Raw genomic sequence first — 24,055 nt, forward strand, 5'->3', positions numbered from 1 at the left:
TGCACATCCTTCCCCCAGGATATGATTCCCCTTCCTTAGCAAGTATTAACCTTTTCAAAAGTTACTTCCAAATGTTCTGTTTGCTTTTTGTGTGTGTGATTTTGGCTGGTGTCAGTCTGGTACTTTTATGAGTCAGATCCCCATAATTGCAAGAGGCAATTAGCACAGTTCATCCATAGCTTTGTTTCATTTCCATGCCTCAGATTAAAGGCATGTTTCTCATACACTTTCTTTTTTTTACGTGGCATGTTATATTCAAATCTCTGCAGCAGAGTTTTATGGTTATCATCCTACCAACTAACGGAAAACAGTCCAAAAAGTGAAGGATTTCAGAATTTATCCTCATCAATGGAGTGGGTTTGGTTCACTTCCTTTTTCCCTACATTCCTTTATTCCAAGAAATGCTGAGTGACCACTCTGAGTCACTCACCTGGAACAGGTTTCTTGTTTGGTGATGCATCTCCCTCTGCCTTTGCCCACCAGAACCCCTTTTCTTTTTGATCATTCCTCTACAAACTTTCTGCAGAAGCACTTAAAATATGATTGCTAATATCACAATGGCATTCCAGAATGAGCTAAATGTTTCCTTAGTAAATAGCTGGATAGAAGCAACAGGAAAAAAATTAAATTATGCAAATGGCTGCTATGAAATTTAGCCATATCTTTTAAAAAGGCAGTGAATTGAATGGTATCTGTTTCTCCACACCAATAATTCCATCATCCTGGGTGTGCAATATTCAGGGGGGTGGTGCTTGGTGAATAAACTTCAGGACTGAGCATTTTGGCTGAATCCAGGATGCAAGGGGCTTTTCCAGGGCAACAAGAAAACACTTGGAGCAAAACCCCACACTAATATGGCCAAGGAAGTGCACAGACATGTGTCAGACAGTGACAGTCATTTAAAGAGGGTTGGGTATATTATACAATTATATATTGTGTAATACAATAATATTTATATATTGTTAATATATATCAGTATTATATTAGTATATTTATTTTATCATGTTTTTATATTTTTATATTTTAATATATTTTCAATTTTTATCATATTTTTATATTTCTATAATATAATTTATATTTATTTTATATATCTTAAGATAGATTTATATTATTAGATTTTATATATGTTTATTATGTAGTTATTAATAATTATGATACATTATTTATATATATTATTATACAGGTTATACATATTTCATATATTGATATACTTCTACTTACAGTCACGTAAGTCTCTATCTCATACACACAAAATGCACATAAAACTAAGCACATCCCTGAATGTTTGCAGGAGGATTTTCCTTTCTCTGCCTGGAGTAAACACCCCCAAGTCGCTCAGGGTTCACCCAGGATATTTCCATTTCCAGTGGCACTGAGTCTGGAGGTGTCTGACCACCAGCCCGCCGTGTGCCTGTCGCTGGGGACAGCAGGTTCTTTCATCTCCTTAATGGACATTCCTCTCTGGCCTACCTGACTATAATCCTTTAAATTTTAATTCACTTTACATTTAGCCGAGTCATAAATACCATTTAGGTACCAATATTCTGCTTTATGCAATCCCTAAGGTGGTGCTTTTATTTTAATGAAGCCATTTGCAACTTAAGAGGAAAAAAATATTCCATCTTTGATTGAATATATTTGTCAGTTTTATTCCCGACTGGCATTTTTATGTGAAAACTTGAATAAAACTAGGGGATAGCTGCTTACCAACTGGGATAAAAGTTTCAGTCTGTTTTTGCCTTCAAAATTAGCTGAATAAATGGTCTTTGAAATTCATTTTGAAAACATCAAAGTTAACCTCGACCAGAATCAAAAATAAAATCCAGAATTAAATTACATTACAAATGAAAAATTTCCTTGGTTATTTAGTATTTTAGAAGAAATTTCACAAGAGCAGATAAGAGAACTTTCTATTAAAAGTGTTACTTTCAGTATTATAGAGAAGCAGCGACTTGCTGCACTTCCATAATTGTATGAGAAACCAAATATTTGAAGTGTTCAAATACTATTTGTTTTTTTATTGTGTTTCTATTTAGTAAGTACCTGTTATTTCAGTGGGACAGAACGTGTGTTTAAGCAATCTTTTTTATTTTTTCCTTCATGTGCTGATACCAAAAATGAGGAGAATTGAGGTGAAATCACAGAACTGACAGCAAAGTTCCAAATATGAATCTGCACAAGACCCTGGAGAGTCTCCCTGTAACAGAGTAAAAAGGATTTTATTCTCTTTTCAATCTCACAGACCAAAATAAGAGTGGAACAACCTGGGATAGTGGAAGGTGTCCTTGCCCAGGGAACTGGATGAGTTTTAAGATCCCTTCCAACCCAGTCTAGAATTCAGTGATCCTTTCCAATCATGTTTAGAATCATCCAGATTGCTGTTAAAAATTATTCCAAATAGAAATACCGCCCACAGAAATTCTAAACACTTCAAATATCAATAGAGAATATTAAATTCTTGTTTTCAGCTCCCTTAAAATCACAATAAATTGTTTCCCTGCACATCCCCTCACAGCACAGCAACTGAAAAGGCTTTCCCAAAAAAGCTGTTGAAGAGTGTGCTGTCAGAAACACTCGTAAGGACAGTTCCAGCTTCTGTTTTATCCTCATAAAATTTCACTGAGGCAGGTAAATGGCATTATGGCTGTTTTATACACAGCAAATTGCATCATGGATCCCAGAAGGCAGAGAGCTGCCTGGCTCCTGCTGAAATCAGCCTGAGTTAAATGTTTGGAAATACCACAAATACTTAATATTGTGCATAGAGCAGATCACAGATCTCCAGAAGCCAGGGAATGCTGCCTCCCTCCAGGTGAACACCACCTTGGTGAGGAAGAGGTGCTCAGAATAAGTTAAAAAGTCCTGCAGAGTTATTACCATCAGCAGCTGGCTAATCGTTACCAAAAAAATCTGTTATCTGAGGGGAAAGAAACTTTTTAAACTATTAACTATTTTAAGTCTGTTTTATGAAAGTTATTGCAATATAAAAACAGGTTTGCTTGAATACTTAATGATTTTGATGGTTACTTTTTTCCATTTATGTGGACACAGGTAATTATAAACTAACATAGTGCTTATGTACAAATTTGTGTCCCAACTAACTGTACTGCGCAGATATTTTCGTCATTACTGCCAAAAATCCCTTCCTTAGATGTTTAAAAATTTGAAAATCTGTCCAGCCTTTTAGTTTCATCTTGACCCACACCATCAGCCCCTCCTGCTCTTTGGGGAGGAGGCTGTACCGGCAAAACTGAGCACCCTCTGCTCAGCCAAAAGGCCAAAAATGAGATATCAACTGATATCCATCTCCATGGTGCTGCAAAATCTGAGCTTGGAGAGACAGGAATACCCTGTTCAGGCACCACCAAGGCATTGTTATCCTGATTCCTGATGGAAAGGAAAATCCATGTTCATCACCCCATTTCAGGAAACACCTAGGAAAGTCTTTTGGCCTCAGCAGCCCAAGTATGATTCCGCCCAGACTTCCACATTTAGTTTGATCCACAGCTCCTGAAGTCAGTGGGAAAAAATGCAATTAATGTCCAACTAATTGATGGATTGGGCCAGCACTCCAGTTTTCTGCACATTCAGATGTCTATTTTTTTTTTTTAACCCAGCCAAAAGATATTAGAAGCTTGGTTTTAATTAATTGAATGCTAATGAGTGGTGCCAAAATCCACGAGAATGAAATCCTCTTTCCAGCAGGGTTCCCTGAAGGCCTGTGGAGTGCCCATGTGGGCACTGAGGTTCCTGGTCAGACCCAGGGCTATCCATGCTGGAGCTGCTGTCTGTTCCAACATTTAGACTGAGCACAAAAGTCTCCAGCAAAAGGGATTTAGGTCAGTATTTACATATTTGTCCAGTGACATTATGGGTGCTGTCAGCTAATGCAACAAATGCGTTTGTTGTTTTGATTGTTTATGTTTTGGTTGCTTAGGGTTTTAGCTGTGTTTAGGTTGTTGATATCTAGCAATGCATATACTTGGAAGGAGGGCAAAGGCAAGGTCAGAGCACTGACAGATTCATTTCAGACCTTGCAGAGCTGCTGGATGCTCTTGAGGCAGTTCTTGCACCCACAGATGAGCTCAGGAACAGCTTCTCTCATCACCAGTGAGAGCCCAAGTTCCCATCAAGAAAATATTGTCAGGCAGGGAGAGCAGACAGCAGGTTTTGTCTGGTGTGGGTCTTGATTTAAGTCTGACATATAACCAAATCAGGAATAACAGACTGTACTAGTGAAACTCTGAAATGTTCCTGCTCGTTCTTTTATTTTATTCAAAAATAAAAGTATTCTTAGAGTGGTTATCTGTGTTCTACGCTGGTTTTTCTTCTTTTTTTTGTTCCATGTTTTCCTAAGCTGCAAACCAGAGTTATAAATCTGGCTGGTTTCCTATAAAACAGGGATATCCTGCTCAACAGCAAATCCCAAGATTTCCTAGAGGACACAAGCAGAGTTAATTGTTTCTATTTTATGGGTTAAATGGGACACAGAAAGGGTGACCTGACTTGCCTGAAACCCTCCCACCTGACACTGTCACCTCAGCACCAGGTCAACATTTCAGGCTGTGAGTAGGACTGACCATTAGCCACTATCAGATTTATATATAATTTTATAGTTATAAGGGTAAATAGTATATAGGAGCATATAGGACTCTGGTCTAGCTTTAAATATCACTTTATCTTGGCTACACCCCTTATTTGTGCTTAGACCAGATTTAAGTTAAAAGCAGATCATACACATTTGTGCCAGATACTGAAATGTCCCATTATGTTAAAAGAAATAAAATTAAAATGTACACCTGCAGTTAAAACCCCAGCAAATGCAGTGTTTTCCTTCACATGCAGGTTTGATAAATACCTCCCAAACCATCTTTTCCCGGCATTCCACCCACAAACATTCTGAAAATAGAATATTTCCAAAGCACCCCAGGCCCTATCTCGTCCCTGCAACTTCAATTCCCTGCTGGCAATCAGGATTGAGTTAAGGGCAGCAGGTTTTTGCTTTTTATGGCTTACTAAATGTTCATACAAGTAAACATGGACCAGGGTGAGTTTTGTTAAGGACAAACAAATGTTTTGAAATCTGATCTAGCAGTGAGTGCAACCAGCAAGATCTGAAACCTCTGTTGTACCCGTGGCCACCCTGGTCAGCTCTTGATTTATACAATTTATAACATGGTTTTCTCAAACTTTTCTCTGTTATTTTATTCCAATCTGTCCCTTTATTGCATTGATTTGTAATCATTCTTTTCACTGCTGTTATGGATTTTAACCTCTTCTAAACTCAGATTTTCTGCTATCTGCAACTTGTTTTAACCCAAGATTTTAGTCCAAGACGTCTTCCCCTTATGGCTCTGCAGTCCATGTTTATAGTGGCAGAGTTTTAGACATAAATTTAATTATCTTGTCCGATCACAGACCACCACAGCACTCACCCTCCAGATACTGCAGCCAAAAATTTGGGTTAGAAGGAAACGTTTTAGGCCCCATCACACAAAACCACTGTGCTGTCAATAATTATTAGGAAAACTCACAGGATGGTCTACAAGAGAAGATCCTTGTACTGTGAAGTGCTGAGACTCTCCAAGAGAGATGAAGGAGGTTCCACAGTTCCACAGAAGAAAATAACCTTAAAGGAAAGCTATATTTTTACCTCTTTACCCTTTAAAAAAGCATTTTCATCCTCCAAATTAACCATCTTTCTCCCCACAACATGCAAATAAGCACCACAGTGTTTCTACCCTTCCCAGAGCAATGTTGTCCATAATTAGAATAAAAATTGGTGTATTTGGCAATTTCAGAATAAGTATTTCCTGAAGGGTGTCAGGTTGAGGTTGGACTATTTATGACACTTAATAATAAAGTGAGGCACACAAAGCTGAAGTCACCCTCAAAATCTGCTTTATCTGTCCCCCACAAAATTAACAGTGTGTCTGAGTGCATTGCAACATGTGTGTCACATCACACACTGCTTCTTTAGAAAGAAGGAAAATGTTGGAGAAATCCACATTCAGAAATGAATCAGTTCAAACTTTAATAAATATCTTAATTTCAGCCCCCACCACTCTTCCTCTGACATGACACCCTGTGTTACAGAAAATGTAAAATCCAAAAAGGGGCTAAGAACTTCATCTGTCTAAAAGTTGACAAACATTCTCATTTTGTGGAGATAATATACTCAAGAGCTGGCATTAACTCTCTCTTCTTGATTTTCACCCATTACCAGCTCAGCTGATGGCCCATCTCTCATTATTCCCACCAAAGGCAGGGACCTGCAGACCTCCACACTAATCTGACTTTGGCTTTATTTGGGATTTTAAGGCAATCAGAGCACAGGCAAATTTATAGGCCAATAGCTGAGACACAAAATCTGAGACACAGACTGAAAACTCCTATCTCCTCTACCTGATTTGCATGGTCTTGGGCCACCTCAAAAAAAAAAAAAAAAAGATAAACCAAGTGAGATGAGAAAAGAGAGAAAGGAAGGAAAGGAAGGATCTATCTTTTTCTTTCTTTCTCTCTTTCTCATAATGTATTTTACCTTCCCATTGCCACAGGCCATGAGGGTGCACCAAATTGGTTTCTGGGGCTCCTCTGATGTCTGTTAATTTGTCAAGCCACAGTAACTCACTCCCACAGCCAAACCCCAAGCAAGAGTCAACCATGGCTAAAGATGTTAATGTGCCGTTATCAAAACCCAGAAAATGTCACAGAATTTTTCCTGGTTTGGTGGTGCTGGATCCAGCTGGGGATTTGGCCACAATCCAGAGTTGCATCTCAGCACCAATGGCAGTGATTTTCCCCCAGGAATCCCAACATATAGGATCTTCTGCCTCAGACAAGTGCACTGACTGATCACTCACAATTACTGCTTTGAGCTGCAGCCTGCAGTCCATGGGAGAGCTCTGCACACAGCATTTCCCTCCAGCCATGTCCACATAAGTTAGAGACATGCTGTGACCTTTTATATTTATTTTTCCCCCAGAAAAAACCCCACAAATCTCTATTTTGTTTTTCTTTCTGATTTAACTTGAGGTTCGCTCTGAGATGGGGTTCTCTTTTTTAATTTTATTCTACATTTCGCAGAATATTAATACTTACATATTTATCTTAAGTTGCTATTCATCATTCAGGCTGGGATGAATTTTCTATCTCTATAATTTGTTTGTTTTGTTAAAGCACATACCACACCTTACAGCTCTGGCCTTCGCCTCATTATTTCTAAATACACTCATTAATTGATTGAGATAACACAAATAATTTTCTTATTGATACAGAACCTTGTGTGCAGCTACAGGAGGAAGGCAGGTCAGGATCTCTCCTGCACACTGAAGGAGTGTCAGTGCCAAAAACAGCTCAAAACATTGCTGTGCCCTGACACTGGGGCCCAGCTGGACAGGGACCAGGAAAGGATGACCACAGCCCACAGTCCTGGGCTCATCCCTGAGCCAGGGAAGCAGGGAAGGGGAATTCTGCCCCTCTGCCCTGCTCTGCCCCACCTGCAGAGCTGCCCCAGCCCTGGGAGGACCTGGAGCGAGCCCAGAGGAGGAATTCAGAGATGGGCAGAGGGATGGAGCAGCTCTGCTGGGAAAAAGGGCTGGGAGAGCTGGGATTGTTCAACCTGGGAAAGAGAAGCTTTGGGGTGATCTCACTGTGGCCTGCCAGGACCTGAAGGGAACCTGCAAGAAAGGAGGGGAGAGAGAGTAGATTAGATATTAGGTTAGGTATTAGGGAAAATCCATCCCTGTGAGGCTCTGCACAGGCTGCCCAGAGCAGCTGCGGCTGCCCCTGGATCCCTGGAAGTGTTCAAAGCCAGGCTGGATGGGGCTTGGAGCAACATGGGATAGTAGGAAATGTCCCTGCCCATGGCAGAGGACATGGAATGATCTCTCTGGTCCATTCTTACTGAGGCCATTCTATGCTTATGTGATTCTTTACAAAAGCATGAATTTATTCAGCTCAATTTATCCTACTCCCAGTCCTCTCCAACTGCTGGCTGAGGAAATGAAAACATTATGGGAGTGGGATAGTGGGGTGGATTCTGCAAACCAGCCCAGGCAGGTCCTGGTTTAACTTCTGGTTTAACTTCAGCTTTTGAGAGTACAGTGGGTCCTGCTGAACCCCCTGGAGATGTCACAGAGCTGTGCAGCTCTGTAAGAACTATTTACAGCGAGAACATCCCATAGTTTTTTCCTTGACACACCACATAATACCCAGCCCTAGATCAGCCACAGCAACAGTTACTTCCAGCAGTTTCAGTGAATACCTGTGAGAGGATTAACAGGCCATTAGTGGCAGTAATGATTATCTACTCCGTGTCATGAGGTGTGACAAAAAAACTAAGGTGCAAAATTAAGCTCTTTACTAACTGAAGGGGATTTTTGGCTTAGGTGGTTTAGCAAGAATAGAGGCTAGACTGTGCTTCACCTTACAAAATAAATATTAAAGATCAGTAAGATGCAGTGCAAGGCATTTAACAGGGCCTGGTGGCCAAGAGAGATGTGAAATAAAAGCTGCTTTATAATGGCAAACTAATAACATGAATGATTTGAACCTGATGAAAAGATTGCAAATTAGATATCCCTGAATGCTATTAAATATCACAGTCACTGGATCTCTTGGTGTAAAATCAGCCACTCTGGTTTAAGGTAATGATGTCTAAGTTTATTTTATTTCTATTTGGCAGTTTCAGCTGTAGCACAGCAGATAAAAGGCTCACATTGGGTTTTTGAAGGGTGACAGGATGGAAAACAACTATTCTGCCGTGTTCTCCTCCACAGCACCCAGCCTGGAGTGGCACTGGGCTCATCTGCCCTTGGCATTTCCTTTGGAAGGGACAGTTTTAGTCAACTCTGATAAATTCTGGACCAAATGTGATTCTCAGTAGCCTGATTGCTATGCTGGGTTTGGGGAAAAAAAAACCACAACAAAGATTCTTCCCAGTCCTCTCAACAACACTGGAGGCTCTTCTGCTCCAAATTTGCTGTGTTGGAGCTCCTTTGCTGCAGGAGATTCCCTGCCAGGATATGCACTTCTGGGAAGAAATTATTTTCTGGATTTAAAGTTGTGGAATCTAAAGCAATTTTCCATCTGAGCCAGCACATGAAGTCAAGCTTTAATTCACCCATTGATGGCAAGAGTGACTTCTACACAACCACACTGCCACTGAAGAGCAGCAAGAACTACTTCTATCTAAATAAATATATGTGAACAAAATCTAAATCCATATATAGTCTAAATCTAGTATAAAATAAACTGTGCAATGGGTTAGAAAACTGTATTCCTACATAGATGGCCAAGTTTTCATGGATTCAACCCATAATCCATGAGAAAGGGGTCACAAAACATGATTTGGAGTTTAAAATTTGTAAGTTTGGTGCAACTGCTCCTGCAGTATTTGGATTAAATTGGCCACAACCTCCAGGCTTGAATTTCTGTTTCTGACCATGGAGATTTCCCTTGGAAAAAAAAGAATTGAATTCTAAATATGCATCTCTGAATATATCACTGGTAATATGGCAAGTACCAAAAAAAGTTTAATTTTGTGTTTTCTTCACACATTGACTTTTTTTTTTAAATAAACATACAAACAAACCTTTTGACAACAAATATTGTTGTCTTTTTGTCCAACTATTGCAATTAATTTGCATTTTAAGGCTAGAGCAGAACACTTAAAACACAGACAGTTTCAGCCAGCTTCACCAGATGGATCTATCAGACACCTTACATTCTTTGGGTTTGACATCTTCCCTCAGGGTGTCCCACAATTTCCCCAAAACTGCACAACTACTCCTGATTTTTGGCTCAAATGGTCCTAAACGTTAAGTTCCCCTGTTTATGTGCAACAACTCCTAATGGCTTCAACTGTACCACTGCCTGAAGAGAGGTTAAAATTTAGTGCTCTTTAGCAATAACACTGGGACTGTAAATTTTCACCAGACCTTTAAAAATCCTGCCCCAGACTGGACAAAATTCCCAATTAATTCCTCTGTGTTAATTAACAGGGACAAACTGTGCAAGATTCCCAGTGCTCAGGTCAATGTCCAACATCAGGATCCCACAAGGTCAGGGAACAAAAAATCAACAAGAGCTGGTAAAACCCTAGAGTTTAAGTGCAACACATCTTTTCTGTCTGACAGAAAACTCTCTCCAAGGTCTGGTTTCAGCCTGCAGAGCCACCACTCCAGAGGTGTTTCCTGATGATAAAACTGGAGCCTCTTGTGCTTTCCAACAGGTGAACTATCTAATAAGCAGCAGAATCACTGTGCTGAAGAGATTATGCTCTTAATGTAGCCAAACGTGAAAATTTAGCAGGTGCTCAGTGTGCAGTTATTCAGCGATTATTATTATTATTTCCTTTCTACTTTAATCTATTTTCAAACCTTGAGCTTTCTCCTGCAATGCTCTCCCAAAGTCTTTGAGGTCCCTCTCCACTGGAGAGATTCCCTTCTGCTCCACCAGTGTCAGGTCCTTGCAGTTAAAAGGGATTTTGGAAGTTTTGAGTTGGGCTGGTCCTGACTCTCACACAGGGATGAGTTTCATGCCCAGTAAATGTGCACATTTGGAGCCTCCACAATGCTTTAGACTCTCAAATTTCCCTCCTCTTCTGATGCCTTTTATTCCATGTGAGGCAAAGCTCGGGAATTATTTTTTTTTTGCTGGCAAGGGAATGAAGCATTTCTAAGGAATTATTCTGTTTTCTAAATAATTCTAAATAGGTATTAAGAAAAATATACTACATAAACTAACGGAACATTTTTCACTTCACTTCTGAATTTTTTTGATTATTCACAGTTATAAGAAAATTACCTTTGCCTCAAAAACTGAATTTAACTTATTCTCTACCCTTCAACACATATTATTTATGTCTTTCATGTACAACTGTTGTTACTGTGTAGAAAAAGCATCCTCACATCAAGTTGTTTTCCAGATCCAAAACATAGATATATTTTCATTAATTCAGATATCCTTTTTTAATTATTATTTATCAAGCAGTGTTTATAGTATTTATGTATAAATATATATTAACTCTTCAATGATAACTTGGCATGGCTCCACTTTTCCTTATTCTTTCCTGAGCCTGATGACTGGGAATTATCCTAGGTGAAATTTATAAACACAAGGTTGTAGATATACCTAGAAGAGCACACATATTTTCTGATGAAAGCAAAAGGGGAAAAAACAACAACAAACTAACAAGAACATCAACTTTAATCACAACAACCATTTTTATCATGAGAATTGATTCGAAGGAAGGTATTTTATGGCTGTCATGAGAGACTTTACCTATAAAGGACTCAGATGTCTGCATTCATGCAGTACATTTGCTGCACCTTCCATTGCCTGGAGCAACTCCCTACATACAAAATTTCCCTTCTTTCTTTATTTTAAACATCCTGAAAAGCAGAATACAAAAATCCTTCGTGTTCTTTAGCATTGCTACAGGGGTTAAATTGTTAATGCTTTACTTTCACTCTAGTTTTTTATCAAACTTTCTTTTTTCTCTCCCTGGGGATAAACAAATGGACAGCTTTCCTCTCTAGTATTCCTCCTTCCATTACCATCACAGCAGAATGCATCTGAGACTATAATAATTCAGTGATGAAATACGAAATGTCGCAATGCCATCTCTCTTAAAGTGAACTGAGATTTTGTTATGCCATTTTAGGTGCACTAATAGCTCCTAAAGTCCCATGGAGTATCTTAATGTGAATTTAATGAGCTGATAGCATATAAATGACAGTACTGTGAGGGTGAAGGTGACATAACCTTTTTCCTTCTGTTTGATGTTTGTCTTTGAAAAAATACAGATCTTTTCGAAACGCGCCGCATTATTACAACGTGCTGCATCCTTCAGCGAGGAGCCTGCCATTGTTTTAGCATTTTACAGCCCTTTCCTGCACTCTTCATGGCACTAGAAACACAGGCACTTTTTAGTTCACCATTAAGGTAATTAAAAATCTCAACACTTTTCCTGGCAGCACAACGCCAACAGTACTTGTGGCTGCATCATGGAGCGCCCAACCAGTGACAACCCATCATTTTTGTCATGCTGGTGCCAGCAGTGGTGGCATGGAACTGGTGAAATCCTGCGTGAACCACATGGAAATCATCCATCTTTATATCCTGGGCATCACCTTTCTACCTCCCAGCTAAGAGATCTCCTCAGCAGCGCTGGCTCCCAAACTCCGCGTGTCATTTACGAGGAGCTGCCTCCCCTCACTCAGAGGTGTCACACCCCATTGTGCACCCAAATACCAGCCCCCCTCGGCGTGGCAATGGGCTGGAATCCCATCAGCACTGGCTTGGATCAGCACTGACCCTGCCACGCACAGGGGAGGGAGATGTCACAAGATAAACACATTGATAACCAGCGGCAGACCTAGAGAAAACAACAGGCAGATTAAGGAGGCACCCAAATGTATGAGGTTATTAAAGCCTGCCCGAGTGCAGCAATGCAGCTTTTCCACTGCAATTTGAAGTATTGTCCTTAAAAGCTTTCATTCAAACTTAAGAAATGCCATCTCAGTGGGTTTTATCACCCTCCAACCTAAACACTTCGAGCTGTGTCAGCCAGTGATGTGATCATTTCTAGGCTAAATGTTCTCAAAAAATTATTAACTTTCATTTCTCTTCATATTCCTTAAAACAATATATACACGCAGAGATTATGAATCATGGAATATCCTGAGTTGGGAGGGACCCACAAGGATCAGCAAGTTCAACCTGGCCCTGCACAGATACCCCAGCAATCCCTCCCTGGGCATCCCTGGAGTGATGTCCAAACACTCCTGGAGCTCTGGCAGCCTCGGGAATGTGATCATTCCCTGGGGATCCTGGGCAGTGCTCAGCACCCTCTGCGGAAGAACCTTTTCTGAAATCCCACCTAAAACCCTCCCGTGGCACAGCTCCAGCCATTCCCTTGGATGCTGTCACTGGACACCAGAGGAAAGAGATCAGGGTCTGCTCTTCCTCTTCACCTCCTCAGGAAGCTGAAGACTGGGACAGGTCCTCCCTCAGTCTCCTCCAGGTGAACAGACCAAGTGACCTCAGCTACTCATCATACAACTTCCCCTCAAGGGCCTCCACTATCTTCACAACTTTTATTATTTACTATTTAAACTTCATAGTAAACCAGGCTTGTTTCTTTTAATTTTATGCTCATTTGCTAAATTCAGGTCAATCAAAGGTTTCTTAGTGTTGATTTGTTTGTTAATTTTAAAACACTTGTAGGACAGACTATGAATCACTCCACAGACAGTGTATTTTCTAATTTTTTATATAGTCCCAATGCTGTTACATGAAGTATGTAATGCTGAGTTGAATTAAATTTACAAAAGTTATTCCCTTCCCTGGTAGAAATACTAACATTTGCTCTTGTGAGAGAGATGTACCTTGGGCTGCATTTGACAAAGGGGAAATAAATAAAAAATAAGCAGCTTACGTGTTTCAAAAAAGTTGGAATTTTGGCAATGTGTGAAATTTGTTTAGAAAAACCTTTTCGTTGCCAGGTGACGAGGCAAAACATATCACATATGCTTAACAACCAGCTTGTACATATTTTGTCTTTCCAAGGTTTCTAGGGCTGGTCAGGCACAATGATGCATTACAGCTGAAGGAGCTTCCAGCAGGGACAAATGTTTGTCTCCTTCCAAAAGAATTTTCCTAATCCTTAAGAAAAACAACTCAATATTTCTCATTGCTGAATGATTGAGTAAGGATTAATTCTGCTCAAAATTCATCGTATCACGAGTCGTATTTTGTGTTTGCTGAGGGTGCAAACTACACATGGTGTTTGTGAGCATTTCATGGTATAGTAGAGGCAGCAGTTCTGCTAACATAGATTTCCTGCAATAGTCTGACACCTTATCCCTGTTCACCAGCAGCATTAAAACACAAGGATGACTAAGGATCAATGATGACAATGTGTTAAGACATGTCCCACCACGTTCAAAAAGCTACTGTTGGCACAGTACATGCACCTTTGCATCACTGATGCACCCATTTCATCAACATTTCCATCCAGTGATGCACACTGGAATTTCAGAGGAATGGAATAATCACTTATGGGTTTGGAGGAGGTCAGAAAGAGCCAGAAAAAACCCAATCCCCACTCAGATTCCCCTAAAATTTGGAGGCTCATCCTTCCCACCCCAAACCTCAGCTCTTGCTGTGAACATTTGCATCCCATGGATCCCATGGCCTGGAGTTGCAGTTAATAGACTTCACACATGTGAAATTAATTGTGGGGGTAATTCTGAAACAATTACCTTTTCTTGGAATCCCAGTCAACAGCCATTCTAATAAATCACGGTGCTGCTCATGTCATAATGACCATCAATAATCAAATGCATCTGCACTCTCAGCCTGTTTGCTGACTTAAAACACTAAAAGGAAAAGAAGAGTCTGGTGCCCGAGTTCCCACATGCCTGACATGCAAAATGGACACAGAGGATCCAATTGCTCCCCTCCAATCACCCTGTGATACCTGCAATTATTAATTGTCATTATGCAAACTTGCATCCTGGTCCCAATCTCTTTAAAATGTTCATACCTACATACTCCAGATATTCTCTATTTGGTTTTTTGGTTTTTTTTTTTTTCTTTTTATCTCTTTTGTTTCGCATTCCAATTCTAAGTGTCACTGAAAGAAAATTTCATCATGACTCATGAGATTAAACTGTTTTATCTCTAATTACCCTTGTCAGGAGATAGCCATAAATCAGTTTTTAAAAAGCAGCATGGATTCATTTAGAACAATGAGCATCATTTTGTTATTTCACTGCTCCTTACAAGGGTTCCCCTCCTGTCTTCTGTGTACCCAACTGAGCATTGGCTTTTTACAGGTGGATTAGGTACCAAAAATTTTCTTCTCCCAAACTTTAAAAGACTTTAAAAGTCTCCCACCCTTTTCCCCATCCTAGAAATGTACCTTTTCCCACCTACCCTGGGGGTAAAACCAAACACACACAGAAAATTCAAAGCTAGGGAACTTTTTCTTGGAGAGCACAACTTCTGGAATTATATATCCTCTAGGAGCACTTGTGCCTGCAAATTCCAGTTTGCTCTCCCTGCCAGTAAACCAGGCATGCCAGCAAACCCATTTCCTAGAATCCTCATCAAAAGACAACAGCAAAGGACTGCAATGATGGCCAAATCCAATTTATTTAAGAGGCAAAAGGAGACCGTACACAAACCTCTCTGCAGACTGTCCAGATGTGCCAGGTCACCACCTGTAGCCATTAATACCCACTGGCCCTCCAATGCCTTTAAAATTTAGATTTTATTTATTCCTTGCATCCTTTTCTCTTTCACTGTATTTGCAGTACAAGGCATCCATTTACTCAGTGTAAACTTACACTATGAGATATGATCCCAGATGAGGTATTGCCTCAAACAGAAGATGAAAAATATTCCATGCATTTTAAACATGAATCCAAGATCATAAGTTACACTAACGTGTAATACATTTCTGCTGTTCTCTGGCAGGAGAGAAAAACAAAACTGGCAGCTATAGCAATTGTATAATGGTAATTATTGAGAGAAATAATTATACAAAAACCTGTTCAAATTATATACAGGATGGGATGACTCAAAGCGAGAAGAATTTAAAGTGATAGTTAATACCTCAGAAAACCTTGCTGTGTGACACCAGGCAGCAAAGTCAGACAAATAAATGCATCTGCTGAAATGATTCTACCCTCTGAAGTTTGTTAAAAGGGGGCAAAACAACAGTTTTCACTCAGTGGGGATTTCAGGGGAGGCTGGTTTACCAGGCAGACTCCCAGCAGCATCAAGAAATTCCTGGACAAAGGAAAGAAGGAAACTCAAATGTAATTTTATTCTAAACAGGCTGTAATCAATTCTTTATATTCAGTCCAGAACCCTCAACAGTAGGTGAGTTTAGAAAATTAAGGCAGCTCTTCAGAGGTGAGAGATGGAGTGAGATGCTGGAATGGAGCCAGGAGTTCCTGGGTGCCGAATTCCCACCTGCACTTCTGAAGTCCTCTCTGTCTGTACCCAAAGATAAAACTTTTTGTTCCAGAGGTTTCTGATGGCTGCCCTCATCCCTCACGCCAAATGTCTAAAACACTCTGTGTGAAACTGCAGCCACTGAGCTGACCATCCTTGAAAAGCCAAGGAAGCCTCGCCACACCTTCCCTGTTGTGCTGATCTCCTTCTGCCTTTCCCACGCTGCATCCAAGATTCTTGATATTTGTTCCATTCCAGATCTGGCTTCTCAAACACCTCTCCCTACTTCAAAAACTTCTGCTTGTCACGTCCCCTCCCCTACTTCCACCTAACTTTTAAACCTCTGTCCTCACTTCCAACAACTGGCCAAAGCCCTTCTCAAGAGAACAGATTTTTCATTTGTCTGTGGGAAAACATAGACTTTTTTTTTCTTTTAATTCATCTGCATTAGCTACAAACTTTTTCCGAATTATTCCTTTTAGCCTGCTACATTACCTTGCATCTGTGTTGCTATTTCCCTTCCTTCTGTATCACATCTAATTTGAAATTGGTGTGACTCACTTGAGCATTACAAAGCAAAAATACATTACTAAAGTTTGTTTTGAAAGTTCCTCACTTTATCCAGACTGTTCACACAGGCAAAGCATCCCATGAACCATCCTTATTAGCAATGACTTTTAAAATTTTCTATTGAAAGGAAGATGACAAATGCTTCAGGACACAAGCAAAAATGGCAAAATCTGTTCTACTGACAAGTCAGCTATACACAATGCAACTTGCTCAAATTGTCATATCAAAATTTGGTTTTTCTGAAAAGAAAAAGCTGTTACTTTTATTTGGCAAGGTGGCTCAGAAGTCCAGCTTAGCTCAGTTCTTTTGTGCAGAGGGAAGAGTAGTGCGTGGTTCACATCATTTACAGTTAATTCTACCATTCTTTCAGTATTCAGATATTGTATTTATTTCTTCAATGCACATAATCACATCACTGCATTCTTTCTAATTTAGCTAGTTTCCTCTATGCAATCCAAAGACAGGGCCATCATGGACTCAGACACTTACAGAGTTACTCAAACTTAAATTTGAATTATATTAACAGGAAGGTAATAATGTATGTAATTTCAATTTTAGGGTTTATGTGCCTCCCCCAGTATGGTTGTCTTTGATGGTTTTACCCTTGAGGCAGCTCTGTAGGGTAGTGAGGTGAAGTTACCCCTAATTTAGGGGTACAGACCCAAAGCACAGGGTGTGGTTGGTTCACTTGAGGTGACACATGGAGTCTGTGCCAGCCTTGGGATCTGGGAACTGATATTCCCCATTTCCTCCAGGATCTGACCACTCTCCATTTTTACACTTTACCACTTGTCAAAACTGTCAAGGTGGGAAAGCCTGTTTGCTTTCTGTCCTTCAGTTTAACGTAGCTTTACGTGATGCCCTTTTAATTGATCCCCAGTCCAGTCTGCCATCCCTGTTCAGTTTATTATCTTCCAAAAAGTTTAGATGATATAAAATGTAAACATTCAAAGTGGTAAAATTGGGGAGTTTCCAAGGAGGACTGACCGAACTGAGGACAGAACCAGCTGTCCTCAGTGCAGTAAATCCTCCTTGGAAACACCATGGTGCATCCTTTCTAATGTCATTGGCAATTTCAGGGAAAAAACTTGCGTTATTACAGAATAAAATACAAACCAAACCCCTGCAAGGTGGGTGAAAAGCAGCCCCTTGGGAAATACACTGAGGTTTCCAGGAGCAGGAAGAGGATATTTAGCTTCACATAAATTTCTAAATCTTGCCAAAAAGGAAGGGATTTAGATAAGATCCACACATGTTGGCTTTTCCTATGTAAGGAAATTGCTGAGGTTTTCAAGACCAGAATTCAACTGTTTTAGATCTCTTTTACTGAAAAAAATTAAAAAGGTTATATATTTTGGGAGAGGAAAGAAGAAGGTCTCATTCCAAAAAGTCAAGTCATTAATTCCTACATCCCAAGGCAAGAACTCTCACATGGAGGGTTACAGGGTCACCCACGAAGCCCCTGGCAGTGTTGTATTTCCCATCCCCTTTGCTGGGGTGAACACCTTCTGCAAAGCACAATCAACTTTTAAGGCACAAGATAAAATTTTAACAGTGCTTCTAATTAGTGCCAGCAGTGGCAGTTTCTGTGATGGCTGCGAGGGCCTCAGAGAGGGCCCATAAACTCCATTTCACTTGGGTCAGCCATCCATCAGCTGATAACTGCTGCTCCCACCTGGGCTGGCTGCAGAAAGGGACATGGAATGGTTTGGGTAGGAAGGGACATTAAAGATCATCCAGTGCCACCTCATTCCACGGGCAGGGACACCTTCCACTATCCCGGGTTGTTCCAAGCCCCCTCCAACGTGGCCTGGAGAACTTCCAGGGATGAAGCAGCCACAGCTTCTCTGCACAATGTGCCAGGGCTTCAGCACCCTCACAGGGAAGAAATTCTCCCCAAAGGCAAGGATGAAGATGCATTTGCCATTGAACTGCTTATTCTTAGCACATATCACAACAGAAAGGTTTTTCAGGATATATGGCATCACTCTTTGGCTAATTTTCAGGACAAGGACATTGCTGTGGAGCATTTTTTTCTTTTTAATGTCACTGTGAAATGTATATTGAGTATGTGGCTTGGATAAACTTTTGCAAAAAAAATCCCCACCAGAACAGCAATGAATGGGATTTACAGCTTGAGCTTCCGAGCACCTTTACTGCACAAAAACTGTTTATTAGCACAAGTTTTCCCTTTGTATGTTGTGTTTACTTGTTTCCCAGCAGGGTCTGCTGATGTTAATGGACTCACAGCAGTGCATTCTACTTCTGTTATTACAGGTCTAATTCAGTCATTAACATTTCATTAATGGACTGGCCTCCTCGCTGTTTGCATGGCTGTCTAGATATTGATGAGCTTTCTAGTATAGAAAACTGGTATTTAAGGCAGACTCTTAAAGGTTTATTAAGATGCTCGTGAACCTTCATCGCATTCTGTCATTTATTTCAGCAGATAAAAGCCAAACCCTCAGACGAATTTGCAATGCAAAAGTTTTCAGCACCTGAATAGAAAATTAATTCCATATGAATACCCCAAGGAGAGGGAAAAAAACCCCAAAGATTCCACAGTTACATCACTTGGATACAAATCTTGAGTTCCTGCCTCAAAACCAGTGTGGCTCAGCACTGCCAAATCCACTGTGCTCTACCTTGGAGGGAATTGCATTTCCTTGGGACACAAACTCATTCCTTTTACTAAGGGGGCTCTGCAGCTCCACCAGCTCCCAATTTCAGACTCTGAGCTGGAATTTCTAATCCTTCCCACCTCCCAATCCACCAGGAACAGCCTTACTGCTCCAGTGGAATTTATCAGACTAAGAGGCTGTTCAGAATAACGAGGCAGTGGCTTTGGGGACCTTTGGCGTGATCACCAAGAAGGAAGATTTATCACAATTTTTAGACTTCAGTAACTTCCTGTCTTTATCAACAGTGTATTGGAATCTAAAAGCAATATTGATAATACCTGTACCCCAGTGGAAGGTAAATATCCTAATTAGGAAATTAGGTAAAATTTAGGAAATTGCTCAAAGGAGTCATGAGGTGCTTCCTTTTGCATTTCTGCTTTTTCCCTGCTAAAATGTGTGTTTTCAGGCACCCCAGAGAATTAAAATACACTGCATCGTATCATATGAGTGTCTAATGCAAGTACTTTGTGAAAATTACTAATTTGATGTCATAATTACGCTTGTAATATAAAATTATTAAGCACTGTCATATTGCACAGTAAATGGAACTTATATTGGTGTAATAAAATGTATTTCAATTCCATTACAATAACTTTATCATAGACTTTAATGGTACCCAGAGTTAACAAAAATAACATGCAGCCAGGAAAAACACCATTGAAGAGCACCCTATACTGCAATATTAGGTCACAACAGATATAATTTGTGAGCTTCTTTATGTGCCAGTTTACATTTATGAACACCTGCAACTTATGTTTTCCTGACAAAATGAGATGCTAAAAAGTCGAGGTAGGATTAGAGGCCAGTAAACAAAATCCCCAGCGTAATTTCCCTTAATAAATTCTGCATTATCCATGCCTTTGACTTCAGCTTTATAAATGGAGCTATAAATATTATTGATCCTAAATTCATATTTTTTTAAGGATCTTCCTGGCTCAGTCAGGCAGGTCTATGCCAGGATGACATGAAAATAGATCTATTATGAAATCTGAAGCTTATTATCTTGATAAATGTAGCAATGTTTGAGCAATCTGAGGGTGCAACAAGAAAGGAGGGACACTATTTTAATATTAATATGTTTAAGTGGTTTCCTCCTCAGTAGAACTGTCCCAGCCCAGAATGTATGGGCTACTTATTTAATGAAAGGAAAAAAAAATAAAAGGGAAGAGGAAAACAAAAAAAAGGAAAAAAAAAAAGAAGAATTATTAGAAAATATGTCAAATCCTCATCTCAACCTTTTTCTTTTGTCTGTCAGGGTAAATAAAATGAAGAAACAAACCACAACTGGAGAGGGAGGGGGGAAACCCAGTCAGCTAAAATGTCATGACTTGCTTCTCTGCAGGTGTCAACTTGACTTCACTGAAATGGCACAAAACTTTGATTTTCTCATCAGGAAAAAATGTTTATTCCCTCTACCAGAGCTAACAGATAAGAACACACTGTGTGTAACATTGCATATTTTGATCCTGTGTCTAACTGTTCTTGAGACACATGCTAAAAATATTTTGTGTGCTTTGCCTCAAATTGTTGTCATGAATTATTGAATTGAGCTGTTACTTTTTCATTAAACTGGCAGCCTTAATAATTTAAACAGTGGTCTTTAAGAGACTTACTGTATACTGATGATCTTCACAGGAAGAAAGAACCTCCCAATTATTTTATATCTGTCTCAATTTTTTTTTTTTTAGGGTTTTAATGCAGTGCATGACTTACCAGGCATTACTGGATGCCTGTATTACTTTAGCACACATTATTTTTAGATAAAATTTCTCTCCATTCGATTTGTCATTGAGAATTTAGCTCAGATACTCCTGTAGCCAGGTTTTCCCAGTCATGGGGAACTCAGACTTTCTGAATGTTCAGGTGCAGCTCATGGGTACAGCTTCAGTTCACCCCAGAAAACGAGGTAGGAAATAACCTTCAAAGTTTTGTAATAAATAAACTTCATGGATACAGCTTCAGTGCACCCCAAAAAATGGGGCAGGAAATAACCTTCAAAGTTTTGTACGTCTGCATGGCCCTGGTGCACTGGATAGCAACCTTCTTGCACCTGAGCAGTATCTGCTGCTCCAAAGGAAAAGCAAAAACTAAGGGAAGTGTGAAAAAGTTCTGAAGCTATAGCCTGATTCAATAAAAACCTCAAGTTGCTTCTCAACTAGTTTGAATTTCTTTTAAAGTGTGCTTTCTATGGGGTGACAATCACTGCAAAATGAAGGCTTTAGAAAGTTTGTTGGCAAATCATTGCACTGGTGGCTTTACCAAGTCCCTTAATCTTCTGAACCTCCCTCAATTACACTGCAAAGCATCAAGGCAAGAAATGTTTCACAAAGTACCTCCCCAAACCCAGAACAAACTCTCAACTCCCACAGCCTTCTTGTGGTAGGACTAGAGAAGATAAAAATCAGAAATTCTGGGAGTCAGTTGGTGCCTCTGATCCATGGTTACTTAAATAACACCAACACTCATTTTGCACAGCACAACAGCAACAAAGATCACAAATATTAACTTCCAACACCACATAAAGTATGAATAATCTCCATTGCTACAAATTTTTAAAATGCATCGTATTTCTTTCCCACATATGTCCTTGTAGCCTCATAAAACAAACTGTTTCATTATATGGGCTTGTGTATATATATCACAAAATGTTAGCTACTGCTAAAAGTAAGAAAATAGATTTTGACATTGGAGAATTATTTTCCTGCTCTCCTGTGCCTCTGGATCTAAAGGCAGAGCTACTCAGCTGTTTAATCTGGCCCGAGTCCAGGACTGCATTTCATGGTGAGATGCCAAGAGCAGCGATGCCACATGGAACAGGAGTTATCTTCTGCAAACTCACACTGATCACAGGGCAATTTCTATTTGAGCTGATAGAAAGAACAATCTCATGCAGTTTTCTTGTCTGGTCAGGACTGATTTTCGTTTGGGCAACTGAATTTTGTCTTATTAATCAGAAGATGTATGAGATGCTGTAATCACTTCATTACACAGCATTTGCCAACCCTTCCATGCTATGTCCATCAAAATTCCTGGCCCTGCCCTCCCTGAGCATGTCTGCAGTCATGAACTGCAGCAGAGGCTCACAAATTGCAGAGATGATCCATTAAATGTGGATTTAAGTAATACAGAAAAACAATTAAGTTTTGAAATCTAGATGTATATATATGTATGTCCATTTTTGCACTTATCATTTGTCAAAACTGTTGAGGTGGGAAAACCTGTTTGCTTTCTGTTCTTCAATTTAAAGTAGTTGTATGTGATGCCCTTTTAATTAATCCCGAGTCCAGTCTGTTATCCCTATTTGGCGTATTATCTTCCAAAAAGTTTAGATAATATTAAATGTATACATTTGAACTGGTAAAATTAAGGAGTTTTCCTTGTGCTGTATGAAAAACTACTATGAAATCCTTGTGGTGAAAGAACTACTATGAAAAGTTATTTACTCTCTAACATCTTCTCTAACACTTGAAGAGTAAAGACTCCAGGAAAGGAAGGATTTTCATTAAAGCATAGAACTCAATCAACATTCAAATACCACAAGAAGAAAGATAATAAAAACTAGGCAATCATGTTTATGTTCATTGCTATCACCTGATATCTCAACCCAAACCACATGGATGCAAGTAACAAATAAACTATTAAAGAGCCATATAAAGAAATTTTATCTTACCTGCAGTATCTCTCTGCTCTTCCTCCTCAACCTGTTTCCATTTCAATATGATTTTGAATTTATAGAAATATTCAATTTGTTTATTATAGGCAATATAATCTCTTCCTGATACAGAGACATTGAAGTGTCTCCTGGTGCAGCCTGTGAGGAAATACTTTATTCTGTGACATCCCCTGGGTGAAAGCAGGCTTTAAAAACCAAATTCCTGTTTCCTGGCACTGGAAGGTGTAAATGGCTGTTGGGATGGGGCACACCTGTCACACCAGGTGAGCTGGGATAATTCTGATGTGTCTCAGCACCTCTTGTCAGGATCATGGAGGGGCCAGGGGATACAGAAGTAGCTGTGACACAAGATTTGGGGATTTTTAGGTCCTTGGCTCTAACCAACATGGCATTTGTGTTTTGTTCTTTTTGTACTGCCATTCCTCACTTGCCCTCTGGCCAGGCACCAGGCTGGATACCACTGCCCTCTGAACCTCATGTGTCCTTTTGCATTTTCCTTCCTCCTTCTCTGACTTCTCTACCCTTCCTCAGTAGTAGAGCAGCTCCCTTTTCCTTCCCAATAAATGGCTCTGAGCTGTGATGTTTTCTTATCTGACTTAATCTCACCTTCGACCATGTTTTATAAAAGAGCTCCTTGTATCACCCCCGAATCCTTGCCCAAAAATGATTCTTCCATGACACAAAACTATGAGTTTAAATAGTAATAACAAACATACAAGGAGGTTTTATAAGCAGCACATGCAGGAGGGAGTGACAAATTGGTTTCTGCAGCAAAATCTAGGTGTAAAATAAGCAGGTGTTTCATGATGCTGTGTGTTTACACATTCCCTGGATCTTCCAGCTCTCGCACTCAAAGAAATAATTTTTATCTGTGCAAAGAGGACACGAACATAAGTGTCCTGGCTTGGTATCACCCTGGAATGCTTTGGATGAGAGGGAAATATGGGAAAGATGTAAGGCTGTAGAAGAGGAGAGTCGTTAGAGAAATTTACAGCAGCACATCAGAATTGTCCACTCCTGTTGTCATAAAAATACTTGCAGTAAGAAAGAAACAACCAGAGAAAAACTAAAGAGAGGTCTTAGCATATACTGGGTAATTGTTGTCATAAAAATACTTGCAGTAAGAGAGAAACAATCAGAGAAAAACTAAAGAGAGGTC

At 39.9% G+C, this 24,055-nt stretch overlaps 1 long non-coding RNA gene across 1 annotated transcript; it reads right to left on the reverse strand.

Moving 5' to 3' along the window:
- Nucleotides 1-3,612: 3,612 nt before the first annotated feature.
- Nucleotides 3,613-23,040, reverse strand: LOC135308391 (uncharacterized). The gene is made up of 3 exons (XR_010368827.1): nucleotides 22,894-23,040; nucleotides 5,535-5,629; nucleotides 3,613-4,435 (listed from the first exon to the last, which is right to left on the reverse strand). It is a non-coding gene; the product is annotated as an uncharacterized LOC135308391 (long non-coding RNA).
- Between the last annotated feature and the right edge of the window lie 1,015 nt (nucleotides 23,041-24,055).

Source organism: Passer domesticus, chromosome 10, assembly GCF_036417665.1.
Source record: "Passer domesticus isolate bPasDom1 chromosome 10, bPasDom1.hap1, whole genome shotgun sequence".
Lineage (NCBI taxonomy): Eukaryota > Metazoa > Chordata > Aves > Passeriformes > Passeridae > Passer > Passer domesticus.